A 13,425-nucleotide genomic window follows, 5' to 3' on the forward strand; every position below is an offset into this window, starting at 1 on the left:
TATTGTACCATGTCATCTGCAAACAGTGACAGTTTTACTTCTTCTTTTCCAATTTGTATTCCTTTTCTTTCTTTTTCTTCCCTGATTGCCATGGCTAGGTCTTCCAAAACTATGTTGAATAATGGTGAGAGTGGACATCCTTGTCTTGTTCCTGATCTTAGAGGAAATGCTTTCAGTTTCTCACCATTGAGAATGATGTTTGCTGTGGGTGTGTCATATATGGCCTTTATTATGTTGAAATATGTTCCCTCTATGCCCACTTTCTGGAGAGTTTTTATGATAAATGGGTGTTGAATTTTGTCAAAAGCTTTTTCTGCATCTATTGAGATGATCATATGGTGTTTATTCTTCAATTTGTTAATATGGTGTATCACATTGATTGATTTGCATATATTGAAGAATCCTTGCATCCCTGGGATGAATCCCACTTGATCATGGTGTATGATCTTTTTAATGTGTTGTTGGATTCTGTTTGCTAGTATTTTGTTGAGGATTTTTGCATCTGTTTTCATCAGTGATATTGGTCTATAATTTTCATATTTGTAGTATCTTTGTGTCATTTTGGTATCAGGGTGATGGTGGCCTCATAGAATGAGTTTGGGAGTGTTCCTTCCTCTGTAATGTTTTGGAGGAGTTTGAGAAGGATGGGTGTTAGCTCTTCTCTAAATGTTTGATAGAATTCACCTGTGAAGCAATCTGGTCCTGGGCTTTTTTTTGTTGGAAGATTTTTAATCACAGTTTCAATTTCATTACTTGTGATTGGTCTGTTCGTATTTTCTGTTTCTTCCTGGTTCAGTCTTGGAAGGTTATACCTTTCTAAGAATTTTTCCATTTCTTCCAGATTGTCCATTTTATTGGCATAGAGTTGCTTGTAGTTGTCTCTTATGATGCTTTGTATTTCTGTGGTGTCTGTCGTAACTTCTCCTTTTTCATTTCTAATTTTATTGATTTGAGTCCCCTTCCTCTTTTTCTTGATGAGTCTGGCTAATGGTTTATCAATTTTGTTTATCTTCTCAAAGAACCAGCTTTTACTTTTATTGATCTTTTCTATTGTTTCCTTCATTTCTTTTCCATTTATTTCTGATCTGATCCTTATGATTTCTTTCCTTCTGCTAACTTTGGGGTTTTTTTTGTCCTTCTTTCTCTTATTACTTTAGGTGTAAGGTTATGTTGTTTATTTGAGACGATTCTTTTTTCTTGAGGTAGGATTGTATTGCTATATACTTCCTTCTGAACTGCTTTTGCTGCGTCCCATAGGTTTAGGGTCCTCGTGTTTTCATTGTCATTTGTTTCTAGGTATTTTTTGGTTTCCTCAGGAATCTCTTGGTTATTAAGTAGTGTATTGGTTAGCCTCCATGTGTTTGTATTTTTTAGAGATTTTTTTCCTGTAATTGATATCTTGTCTCACAGCGTTGTGGTCGGAAAAGATGCTTTATTCGATTTCAATTTTCTTAAATTTACCAAGGCTTGACTTGTGATCCAAGATATGGGCTATCCTGGAGAATGTTCCATGAGCACTTGAGAAGAAAGTGTATTCTGTTGTTTTTGGATGGAATGTCCTATAAATATCAATGAAGCCCATCTTGTTTAATGTATCATTTAAAGCTTGTGTTTCCTTATTTATTTCATTTTGGATGATCTGTCCATTGGTGAAAGTGGGGTGTTAAAATCCCCTACTATGAATGTGTTACCGTCGATTTCCCCTTTTATGGCTGTTAGCATTTGCCTTATGTATTGAGGTGCTCCTATGTTGGGTGCATAAATATTTAGATTTGTTATATCTTCTTCTTGGATCGATCCCTTGATCGTTATGTAGTGTCCTTCTTTGTCTCTTCTAATAGTCTTTATTTTAAAGTCTATTTTGTCTGATATGAGAATTGCTACTCCAGCTTTCTTTTGATTTCCATTTGTATGGAATATCTTTTTCCATCCCCTCACTTTCAGTCTGTATGTGTCCCTAGGTCTGAAGTGGGTCTCTTGTAGACAGCATATATACGGGTCTTGTTTTCCTTACCATGTAAGGAAAGCTGCCCCATTTTGCAAATAATGGTACAACCATTCTTTAGATTCATATCTATTCTCATTGGTTTTGATACTTAGCTCTAGTCCTTTTGGGTCATGACTTCCTCACTCTTGTGCTGTTAAATTTCTGACTTGTGCAGGTCTTGGGTCCCTGAGACAGAGGTGTCTGGGGCCAGAGGAGTAGCTATCCTCCCCTTCCTCTGCCATCTTCCATCAGCCAGCATTTCCTAGGTTGGATTCTCTCCACCAAGCATCACCTGTCCAGTGATTAGCAACTGTTTCCCCAAACATCCCATTGAAATGTTAGGGTGCCTGTAGTCATGGTTGTCAGCCGGGAGGGTTTTCTTCTTCCTCTGAGTTTTCACGGATGAGGAACTGCACTGGGGGCTGCTAACCAGATGCCATTTTAAACCCTCATTTTAGCTTTCCTCCCCTCACAACTGAGAGACAGAATATGTTTATGAATATATGCAGAAAATCTCTCCTGATTTCATCAAGATAAGCAGTTTCTTAAATGAGGAGAATATCTTCATTTAAGAATACGTGAGGAAAAATGTTAAATTTGGAATCTTCAGACACTTAGGAACAAGCTATGAGGAGACGGATGCCCACAGGATGGGAAGGTCATCTTCTCAGAGGGATGACAGTTCCTAAGGAATCTCTGGGCTGTTCCCAGCGCCACTATATTTCCTGGCACTGCGCACAGCTCTTGGGGTCCCGTGCCTACATGGCTTTGCCGTGAGGCTGCCCTCTCTGCAGCCTTGTGTCCTGTAGGACAGGATGCCAGAGACTGTGAAGGAGAACAGGAATTAGCTCTAAATGCTGCAGCAATTATGGGATGGTTTCCTTTTGTAGGCAACCAAGTCGCTAGTGCTTGGTGGTGTCCTGAACAAATTGTTCTCTGTCCTGAGCAGTGGAGTGGGGTTCACCGGCCTGGAAGATGATCACCCAAAGGTATTTGTTTGTCTTTTCTCCTCTGCGTGCCCCAGTGCCCTGTTAGGTGATTAGGAAGCACCAATCACAAGAAAATGAGCTTTTCCTCCCCAGAGCGCAGTGACCCATCACCTACTTAGATTTGAGTGGAGCCCATGCAGTGCACAGTCAAGGAGACTGTCCTCATGGGAAGCAGCCCTGTGCAAACTTGCCCACGGGAGCTGCAGGTCGTGCTTGAAAATGCAACACAGCCTGTGCCGGAGCTTCTCCCAAGTCTGACATTTATGCTTCTGGATCACTGGTGTAGCTGCTGGAGAAAGGCGGTGGCAGTGTCCCCTGGACATCAGGAGGGGAACCGAAACTGCCTCGGGGATCCCCGATCCCTTCAGGGACCAGCAGAGATGAGCTGCATTCTAATTCTGAACTACATAGGTTGCTGGCATAAAATACATTCATGTTTGCTTGTTGAGGAAATTAAAGCATAGAAAACTGAATTACATCTAATATCAAATCTTAGCCATTTTTTTTTCCTGGTCAACAACTTACATGACAAGCAGAATAGAATACCTCCGTGAGACCTGTCTGTCTTCAGGTGCTTACTATGCAGTGTTGTGGAGCAGACAGACAGACAGACAGGTGGAGGTGATTTTGTAATATAGTGTAGTGAGTGCCAGGGTAGGGATAAATAGAGGGTACCCCGGGAGCACGAGGGAGGGGTGTCTCACTATGATGGAATGGGGGGCAGAGAAGCTTCTTGAAAGTGAACCTTGAAGGATACAGAGGAGTTATGCAGGCAGGTAAGGAACAGAGGGCATCCCAGGTAGAAGGTACAGCTTAGAGATACTGCTGGGGAGACACAAATAGCTCAGTTTGACTGGAACCTTTTGAAGAAGGTATAGCTATAGAAGGTACACAGGAGCCCCAGGGCAAGAGCTCTGTGTGCAGAACTAATTTTGGTTTTCCTAGACTTAATCAGAGCTGCAAATACATACTTAATAAGAATAATGTGCTTCATTTATTTTCTTCCCTTTGTACCCTTTTGGTCGAATACGCGTTGTTAATAAGCCAGGGTGGGATAAAGGAACAAGTGGCATTTAGCTAAACATGTAGTTAAGTACAAAATATGTGCAAAATCCTGCTCTAGGTGCTACGGGTGTTAGAAAAACACTCGTAATACTAGTGAAATCTTATCATATGCTTCCTGCCATCTGAAATAGCTTACGATCTAAATGGGGATCTGATTTTTTTCAGTGACATACCCTTTTGGAAATTTGTGTTTGTGTGTGTGTGTGTATGTTTGTATGTGTTTTTACTTATATTTACACATATCAGTCATTTGCTCTCAGACTTTAAAGGGCATCAGAGTCACATGGAGGGTTTTTTAAAATGGTTTTCTGGGATCTACCCTCAGTACTTGTGATGCAGTATATTCGAGGTGGGGTCCAAGAATGTGTGTTTCTAGGTGATGCTAATCCTGCTGGTTGAGGGACCACTGGTATAAATGCAGCAAAATGAAAAAGTTCAGGCGTATGAGAGGCAAAGAGTTAAGGCCTAATTGAGGAGGAAAAGGTGAATCAGAGGTTAATGTTGTACCCGCTTTTATAGGAGGAGAGAGAAGTCAGGTTGTCCTGCGTGATCCAGGAGGGCATGTTGGCTTGAGGAGATGGTGTATAGAAAACAAGTGGAGGAGAAGTTTTGCTTAAAGGGGCGATAAGCTAGTCATCACAGTTGATGTAGAGAATTCCTGGTTACGAAATAAGGAAGACATTAACAGAGGATATTAGATTGGGAAGGAAGGGTGAATGAAATGTCTAAAAGGGTCTTTAACCAAGCAAGAATGATTGTATCTTAAATATTAGTCACAGGAAATCACTGTAGGAACCTCAGAAGCAATAAGATCGAGCTTAACAAAATATTCTCCAAATCCTGCGTTGGATAAACAGAGGCCGGGAAAACCCAGAAGCGCTAAGACAAGCAGAAGTCTGCTGTATTTTTCTAGCTGTAAGGTGATGAAGCCTTATGCCCAGCTTTTCTTGTGGAATTACTAGTAGAAGAAGTAAAATTGAAAAAACACAGATGAAACTATGGAGAACTTATAATTTAATAAGGCAGGCAAGACACATCTTCCTCCCTCCCTCCCTCCCTCCCTTCCTTCCTTCCTTCCTTCCCTCTTTCCTTCCTTCCTCCCTCTCTCCCTCCCTCCTTCCCTTCCTTCCTTCCCTCTTTCCTTCCTTCCTCCCTCCCTTTCTTCCTTCCTTTCATTTTTTCTAAATACCATTCTCCACATATTCTCAGTGCTTAATAAATTGTTGATTGAGAAAATAAATAACCTACAGGTTACTTCCAAAAACATTTTCAGCCTCTCTTTTCTTATCCAAAAAATGGGGATTACGTAGCAAGCCTACCTCTGGGCATAACACAGATAAAATAATTGGTATAAAGTGCTTTCATCATCTAAAAGTCTGAATATAATTATTATTGCTAACGACAGAATAAGAGATCAAGTTCTCGTCATGTGGATTTAAATTGGTTCAGAGAAAGGAAATTTGTGCAGATTCCCTTCATAGAAAGGAGTTAATGGGGAGCCTCAGGAATTGGCGCCTAGCGTCTGAAGTAATTAGTTGGAGAAAACTAGCTATAGCTCATCGAAGTAGCTGATGGCACAGAATTATGTAGGCTAGTGAAAACCACGGAGAATTCTACAAGATATTCCAAAAGGGTCTAATCAAACAGTATGACCGGAAAATAGGACAGCAGCTCCATTTTAACGAAGACAAACGACTTGCCTAGAAAAGGAAATAGTTTCAGTTTCCTCAGCGCGTTGATTAACCAAGAGATATTAGAGGAAAAAGCGGCGTGTGGTTGATACAGACACCGGAATGCTAAGGTACCATATTCATTCATTTGTCCGTTCACTGGATTATTCACTCAGTGCACACTTCCTGACTGTCTGTGTGTCACGTAAGTGTGCTAAACACCAGGGGGAGTGGGGAACAAAAGTAAACCAAGACACAGTCCAGTCCCATTCTGTAAGCTAGCTCACAGCCCAATGAGGGGGATGGAAAGGTAAACACATGAGGCTGCGAAACCACCACATGAGTACTTAGGTTAGTTTTTTTAATTGCTGTGTAACTAATCCCAGAAATGACTTAGAACAACACACCTCTCTCTCAGTTTCCATGGCTTGGGAGTCTGGGCACAAGACTCAGAGTCAGGTCTTGGCTAGCTGCATCCTCATCTGGGGGCTCCACTGGGGGTGGGGGGAGAATGCATTTCCACGCTCACTTAGGTTGTTGGCAGGATTTATTTCCTGGGGCTATTTGCTGAGGGTCCCAGCTTTTGGCTCGCTGTTGTCTGGAGGTCACCTTCAGCTTCTAGATGCCACCTGCGCTTCCTTGACCCATGGGCTTGTCCAGCACGACCACTTACCTCCTCAGATTAGCAAGGAGAACCTCTTCTTCCAGTCAAGCATAGAGATTTACATAACATAACCTAACCTTGAAAGTGATATGTCCTCACCTTTGCCATCTTCTGTGGCTTATAAGCCAGTCCCAGGCGCCACCTGCACTCAAAGGTGAAGGGTTACACAGGGCATAAGCAATAGGAGGTGGAAATTATGGGAGTGAGGTCGCCCTGTGGACCTGTCTGCCAAGTAACACACTACAGGCTTCCTCGCAGAGAACACATCTGAGACAAATACATTCGAAGAGTTATCAGACACCTATTAACCCGCTTTTCTTGGCACTTGAGTTACATCCATGGCGTGCATGTTCAATTTAAGAAAAATGTGGAGAATTAAATCTTTGAGAAGTGGTTACTATAATTTAAAACAGATTTACACTCCCATTTCTTGATCCAAAGATTTCAGCTCTTTACACAGATATTTTAAAACAAAAATGACCAGACAATTCATATTATAGGCCATCATGTAGCCAACCTTAGCAGCTGTCTTTATTTTAGAATTGCACAGTGTTTGCCATTTCTGAACCAAGACCATTAAGGGTTGGTAGACATGCCAGGAGAAAAATGTTTACTTGGAAACTTGAGATAAATAAATTATCCAACAAGAAAGGCTAGTTACCTCCTGTGCAGATATGGCTAAACGTCCATATGGAGATGAATAGTATTTGGCTTGTCGTGTTCGCATTTCTTGGGGTAGCAGACTGGAGTGCCCTGATTGTACACAGGCCTGAGTTCATTGGTCTCCTGTCTGTACTATGGGAAACACAAAAATCTCTGTGTCGCAGGATTGTTTTAAGGGTGAAAGATCATTTATGCAGAGTGCCTAGCAGTGTATAGGATATCTCAAGTATGTAATGCATGTTTGGTGAATGAATGGATGGATGAACAAATAACTTGATGAATTATTATTGTGGGGCAGTTTTCACTCAGGGTGGAAAAACCAATGAGATAGCAAACCAAGGACTAGCAGGTAACAACAGTTGTTGCGAATACTCTTGTTAACTTTAGCAAGGTGGCTCTAAGACCCATTATATGTTAAAAAAATTCAAATAAAGCCTATATATCATGAGGTCAAAGCTGAATCTATTACTCAGCTGATTCTAAGCCACATTCATTAACCATCAATGAAGTACATTCAAGAAAGAAGTAATGTGGGCTTCCCTGGTGGTGCGGTGGTTGGGGGTCCGCCTGCCGGTGCAGGGGACACGGGTTCGTGCCCCAGTCCAGGGGGATCCCACATGCCGTGGAGCGGCTGGGCCCGTGGGCCATGGCTGCTGAGCCTGCGCGTCCGGAGCCTGCGCTCCGCGGCGGGAGAGGCCGCAGCGGTGAGAGGCCCGCGTACCGCAAAAAAAAAAAAGAAAGAAAGAAAGAAAGAAGTAATGTTCATCTAAGAAGCCTGTGATATCATTTATGTTAAAGTCATAGTTGTCACCTTACAATAGACATCAACTCCTCTCCTTGGAGAACTCCTATAGCTGATAAAATAGAGGCTGCCAGCTAGCTGATGGTGTGTGATTTCTGCAGTCACAGTTATCTGTCAGAGCCACAATCTGAAATCAGATACTTCCTGTCTTCCTGGTCATCTAGTTCTAAAAGGAGAATTTTATATGCATAATTCTGATATTCACCATGTCTCAGTTGTCACCAATGAATCTTCCTTAAAGACTAGTGCGAAATAATCGCCACAGAATACATAACTTCTGAGGTGTTAGGATAGGAGTTTCCTAAAAGTGTGACCGGGATGCTTTCATTTTTCTTGTCTGGGAGCCTTCATGTGTGAAGGGAAAGTACCTTATACACTTCGGAGGCTGATCATTTGTGTGACCTTGGAAGCATCCCCTAACCCTCTGCATTTCAAGTCTACACACACAGAATGTGAGTTGTACCGGATGAGCTCCATAGTGCCTTGCACTTAAATAGTCCAAAGTTCTTTCTAAGTTGGCTGATTTGGACTAGTCGGCAGTTCCGGTGGGCCTTGACACTTCAGTGTACTGCAGTAGTGCAGGCCAAACGGAAGCTCAGTTGTCTGGTTAGACAGGGCAGGCTCATTGCCTTGTCATTACCATTCACCTATTAACAGCCTAAAGACAGAGTTTAAAAACTCACATTTCTGAGTTATTTGTAGTGAGGTGGATGGACCTAGGGTGTGTCATACAGAGTGAAGTAAGTCAGAAAGAGAAAAACAAATACCGTATGCTAACACATATATATGGAATCTAAAAAAAAAAAAAAAAGTTTCTGAAGAACCTAGGGGCAGGACAGGAATAAAGACGCAGACATAGAGAAAGGACTTGAGGACACGGGGAGAGGGAAGGGTAAGCTGGGACGAAGTGAGAGAGTGGCATGGACATATATACACTACCAAACGTAAAATAGATAGCTAGTGGGAAGCAGCCGCATAGCACAGGGAGATCAGCTCGGCGCTTTGTGACCACCTGGAGGGGTGGGATAGGGAGGGTGGGAGGGAGACGCAAGAGGGAGGAGATATAGGAATGTATGTATATGTATAGCTGATTCACTTTGTTATACAGCAGAAACTAACACACCATTGTAAAGCAATTATACCCCAATAAAGATGTTAAAAAAATAAAATAAAATAAAATAAAAGCTCACATTTCCAGTTCTGCATGACAGACTCTAACTGCTAAATTTAACTAACTGCCCTCAAACGCACAGTCATTTATTTTCCTCGGAAACAAACGAGCCGGTTCGACTCCTACCCCATCCTGGTTCCATCGTGGCTGCCGGGCACACCGTCTCTCAGCCTCCCTACCTGAGCCCCTTCTCGCCCAACGTTACAACTGCAAATGCTCTGAAAGGGAGTCCGGGGACTCCCGGTGCACAGCGCTTTCCCACTGCGGGCTTCCATCTCCTGGAGGGGAAGGTGGCGGGCACTAGGCTCCCTCCGTCCCAGCACTGTCTCCAGCTCTACTGCTGCCCTGATGCCAGGGCCTTGGTCCCATCTTGCCCATTCTCTAGTTTTCCCCTGGCTCTTGCTGAGTGAGCATCGTCTCCCCCTGCCCACCCATCCCGCCACTTCTCCCTCCCGCTTACTTCCCCTTCTTCCTCCTCCCCTTCTTCCTTTTGGTTTTCTTTAACAGCCTTTCACTTGAGTTGGAAAAGGATCAGGTGATGACACTGTGTCTTTTAACATTTTGGAGACTCTGGGTTTTATTTGGTAGGAAGGAAAATAGAAGGTTGTAATGCCAATCTGTACTCTCGGTTGCTCAGTCAAGCAGTTTTAAGAGCAAAAAGAGTATCAGGGTGGCTGGAAGAAGACCCAGCCATGGGCACCTAAAAGAATCGAATCTTCCCCATTCAAAAGGCATTGAAGGGTGGCAAATAGAGGCACATTCAGATGTTGGAGGTCAGATTATTATTATTGTTTCTTCCAACCCTGGCTTTGCTCTCCCATTGTTCACTGGATCTGGCTAGAAAAATTAGGGAGAAACAATATCACTGAGTTTTATAGACCCTCTTAATAGAAAATAAACTCTTAGTTGTGAGCATTTAAGGTTTATGGAGAACTAAGTTTTCAGCATGGATTTCCATCATGAAGTACATCGTTGTTAAATATCTGAGCTCATTTGTTTGGTTACTCTTGAATTTGCAAATGCTTCCAGTGTTTGAAAACATGAACTAATCCGTACAATCATTTTACATATCTTTCTCATAATATTGCAGAAGTTTATAGTCTTGCTGGAAATATAAACGAATCAAAAGGCCATCATCTCATGCATTATTAAACATAGGAAATCCTACCACTGGCTAAATTAATTAACCATTAACCTTCTTACAACACCATGTGTCAGGAATCAATTTCATAAGTGATACACTTTTGCAATGATAGTGCAAAATGGGATTTCTGCACAGCTAATGCCAGATAAAAAGCCAAGTGTTGGGATGTTGCTAGATACTCCTGCAGGAAAAGCAGTGCATGAAAAGAATTCAGATTACCTACCATCCTGCCATATGCTACAGCTGTTGCTTACATAATATATTTAATTGACGTCCAACTTGAAATCACTTAATATGGCTGAGCTGGATTGGATTTTATGTGTTGACTATTACATATAGTGAAATATTCCGCTGTTTTGGTGTTTCTGCTTCTTAATTCATAACCTCATGGCTACCCCTTATATTTCGAATCTATAATTTCTTAAGAAACTGATCATTTCAAAAAGAGAGAAAGTAGCTATTGGTATAAGGATGTAAGTCACTTTCAAATAGCCCCTTTCATCAGGGTAAGTGGAAAAGAAGGTAAGTTTAACTGATGTCAACTCCTGGTGATGGAACGAAATCCCAAGAGTGAGCATTCTGAACACATATGGCTGTGTAACAAAAGACCTGGACCTATTTTTTAAAATTCCGGTTTCATCCCTCTGAATTGTAAGGATGAATTCTCGTGGTTAGGAAGGTTGAGAAACATATAATATATATATATATTGAGATACAATATATATATAATATATATATAATATATATATAATATATATATAACATATAATATATATATTAATAACATATATAACATATATAACATATAATATATATATATTATATATATATGTTGAGAAACATATAAATATAATACCATCACAAGGGTTTATAAGATTTGAAAGGTTTACCTATGTTTGATGAAACTGTACTTCATCTGATAGTACTAAGCATGCGTTTTCAGCCTTGAAGTGATGTGTGGGTGTCTGTAACATCCCAATAGGAAAAATAAGACTTGAGAGAACTGTGGGGTTTGAGGATCAGACTTTCATTAAGAGGAGCTGATAGCATGTGGTCTTTCCATATGTCTATATAATTTGTAGTACCCTTGGCAAAATAGAGACACATAAAATAAGTCCAGTGCATTTGATCTTATCTGAAAACAAAGCAGAGCCATCGTGTCTCCTTTTTCAGCCAGGAATTACGCTTCACTGCCTCGGCACATAAACTGTGCCCTCGTGGGAAGAGCAGAATCGAGTGAAAAGTCTAGGATAGGGTCATAAAGTGGCTGACTCAGGACAGATGTACTCTAAGAAAAGATTCCAATATTTGATCTTCAAATTATAAAATCAGTATCAAATTGTGGAAAACGTGTGCGATAGAGGAAAACCCACCAGTAATTCTAGCTGTGTAAGTCGGTTATGTGTGCGTGTGCATATATGGGGTTTTTGTGTACACATATCTTTATGATTGTAATCATAGTGTAATATAACTTGATTTCTGCTATTACCCACTTAATGGTGCATTGTAAGAAGGGCATTATTAAAGATACTTAACAACTGGTACGGCACAGGCGTTGACACAGGAGTCATGGGCAGTAGCTAATCAGAATGGACACCAGCCATAAACAGCCACTCACCCGGACCCGCGCACACTGGCTAAGTACCGTTCTTATCCGTTGCTGAAGAGTCTTCACGACGCAAACGTTAATGTCTGAATTAACCACAGTTACCTAGCCCTTGCCCTACTGTTAATAATTTAGGGGCCTACCATGTTTTAATGTTATATAATCATGCAATGAACAAATTATGTTAAAGTATTTATAAGAATTGGATTATAAACGGTTATAAACTTGATTAGTTTGTGGCTGAAAAGAATAAATCCTACATGAATTAGGAGTTCATGGGTGGCAGTATAGGTTCCAACACTGCTTTACTCTATGCTCCTGAATATGTCACTTTAATATATTAATATATCTTGAAATAGCTGTCTATGTTGACGTTTCAGTCTACCAAATGAAAGTGATTCCTGTTATTGAAAAAAGGCTCTCAGAGTTATACAATACAGGGCACTGAAGTGCTCATTACAAATAAAGAGATCTAGAAAGGTGTCAGATGATGGGGGGTTGGGGCAGGGGAAGAGCACGGATTTGGAACCTGGGTCTGAATCCTGGCTTTACCTCTTCCTGGCTGTGTGACGTTGAGCTGGTCCCTAGCTGCTCTGAGCTTCCCTCTCTTCAAATGGACGCAGCACTTCCCCTGCCTACTTTGGGGTTACTCTGATGACACAAGCAGAGAGTCTCATAAACTCCCAAGTTTGGAATGAGAAGGATTATTATTTAGTTGATGCAGAACATCTGTACTGATATCTTCTAAAAATGATTCTGAAGTTCTGTGAACCTAGAAAACTATAGAAGAACAAAAACAAACATCCATCTACTCGGCACGCAGAATGAGAAAATCTGGTTTTGCCAAATTTCAGATCGCTTTTGAAAGAAATAAATCAGTCCCAATCCACACCCCTCTCCCCTCCCCACCGAGGCACCCTGGAGTCTGATACTGACAAATACACTGCTAAGACTTTCATCCCTGAGATAACGTGTGCCTGTGAGGAACATCAGGTATTGTGTCTTTAAATACTAGGTAACGATATCAAAACGCTCTGCATTCTGTGACTTACTCGTCGTCCGTGAGGTTCACTCACGTTCACACGCACAGCCCTGCGTCACTCATTTTCATGACTGCAGTGGAACTCCGCCTTGAACTCCACTGTGTGTGCTCTGTCCCACTGCTCTTGGGCGTTTGGGCTTATTCCTAGTGCAGAGCTGTGATAGCCCATACTGTCCTGAGCATGCCTGCACACGTGTCCTGGTGCACGCGTGTGAATGTCTGTCTAGCTCAGGAGGTGGAATTGTTCGGTCACACACACACCTCCGTATCTCCACCCTTACTAAATTAGAGCAAAATACCCTCAGATACCTTGTTCTAACAATTTGCATCCTCCCTTCATCAGTGTATAAGAGTTCCAGTGTCAGAACTTCCCTGGTGGTCCAGTGGTTAGGACTCCAGTCTTCTAATGCAGGGGACCCGGGTTCGATCCCTGGTCGGGGAACTGAGATCCCACACGCTACACGGTGTGGCCAAAAAAAAAAAAAGAAGTTCCAGTTTCCCCACATACTCACTCATACTTGGTGTTTTTCCCTTTTTAATTTTAGTAGTATCTTGAAGTGAAAAACGGGTCCACAAATAAATATTGGGGTTTTATTTGATTTAGAAAATGATAATATTTTGG

At 41.6% G+C, this 13,425-nt stretch overlaps 1 protein-coding gene and 1 non-coding gene across 4 annotated transcripts in view; both read left to right on the plus strand.

Annotated features, from left to right (window-relative positions):
• MTUS2 (microtubule associated scaffold protein 2) overlaps positions 1–13,425 on the plus strand; it is a 321,113-nt gene that overhangs the window by 61,423 nt on the left and 246,265 nt on the right. The window lies entirely within an intron of this gene.
• TRNAR-UCU (transfer RNA arginine (anticodon UCU)) lies at positions 13,173–13,245 on the plus strand. Its single transcript has one exon. It is a non-coding gene; the product is annotated as a tRNA-Arg (tRNA).

Source organism: Lagenorhynchus albirostris, chromosome 18 (assembly GCF_949774975.1).
Source record: "Lagenorhynchus albirostris chromosome 18, mLagAlb1.1, whole genome shotgun sequence".
Classification (NCBI taxonomy): domain Eukaryota; kingdom Metazoa; phylum Chordata; class Mammalia; order Artiodactyla; family Delphinidae; genus Lagenorhynchus; species Lagenorhynchus albirostris.